We start from the raw sequence: 887 nt of genomic DNA, 5'->3' as shown, positions 1-887 counted from the left end.
AACTCCCTATTTGCTCCTTTTACAGATGAAGAAACTGAAGCTAAGAAAGGGAGTGACCAGCCCAAGCTCACAAACTAGCTCAGTGGCAAAGCCAGACATGGCACACAAGCACCTCAGCTTCCAGAGTCTGTGCTCCTCACGCTGTCGCCCACACAATCCTTCATGATCTGGCTTTCCAGAGTTGCCTCTTCCACAACAGAGCATTCCAGCTTGAGTGAACTCCTTGCTGGTCACTCAATGGATAGCCTTCTGTTCATGCCACTCCAAATGTCTGGGATATCGTCCCACCTCACTGCCCTCTTCACCTGACTAATCCTGCTCATCCTTTAGGACCGAAGCCTACTGATGCCTCAGCCTGACCTGCGAGCACCCTAAGTCCGCCAGCAACCCCCTACAACAGTTTCATACTGTAGCGCTATCTCCTTGACTTAAAAAAAAAAAATTAACTCGAGGACAGGGATGTGTACCTTACTCACTTTGGTATCCCCAGCTTGCAGAGCAGTGCTAGATGTGCAGCAGCAGCTCGATCAGTATTTACACTTATTCTCTACCATGAGAAACTGGCTGGAACAGAAAAAGGACCTTGCGGTTGCATGTGAGCCCTGTACTCAGCTCCTTAAAAGCGTTTCAACATCATGCCACATGAAGGGAGGAGAGGAGTTGGCCAGAAAAGACGCGCCAGTCACAGCAAAACCGGGCAAAGCCAGGAGAGAGAGCCCAGGCGTGCTTATCCCCCGTGTGCCCACACAGGATGTTCAGAGCACTCGCTGCCAGGGGACAGGCGGGAATTACTTTGTTAATTAGCAAAAGCTTCCTAGTCGGAAGACCCCGGGCTGAATCCGCCTAAGGGGGACGTGACCGCAGACAGAAGGCGAGAGCCAGAGTCG

At 51.6% G+C, this 887-nt stretch overlaps 1 protein-coding gene across 4 annotated transcripts in view; it reads right to left on the bottom strand.

The window, feature by feature from the left end:
* ATG7 (autophagy related 7) overlaps window positions 1-818 on the bottom strand; it is a 196,450-nt gene extending 195,632 nt beyond the window's left edge. For 2 of the 4 annotated variants that reach the window (XM_010862435.1, XM_010862436.1), the window contains exon 1: window positions 477-817. The gene's annotated coding sequence lies outside the window, so the exon portion shown is untranslated. Of the gene's footprint in view, window positions 1-476 lie in introns of all 4 variants that reach the window. The other 2 variants (XM_010862434.1, XM_010862438.1) reach the window with 2 other exon arrangements.
* Window positions 819-887: the final 69 nt, after the last annotated feature.

Source organism: Bison bison, unplaced genomic scaffold (genome assembly GCF_000754665.1).
Source record: "Bison bison bison isolate TAMUID 2011002044 unplaced genomic scaffold, Bison_UMD1.0 scf7180017864482, whole genome shotgun sequence".
Classification (NCBI taxonomy): domain Eukaryota; kingdom Metazoa; phylum Chordata; class Mammalia; order Artiodactyla; family Bovidae; genus Bison; species Bison bison.
The sequence above is the reverse complement of the archived record's forward strand: the minus strand, read 5'-3'. Positions and strand labels throughout refer to the sequence as shown.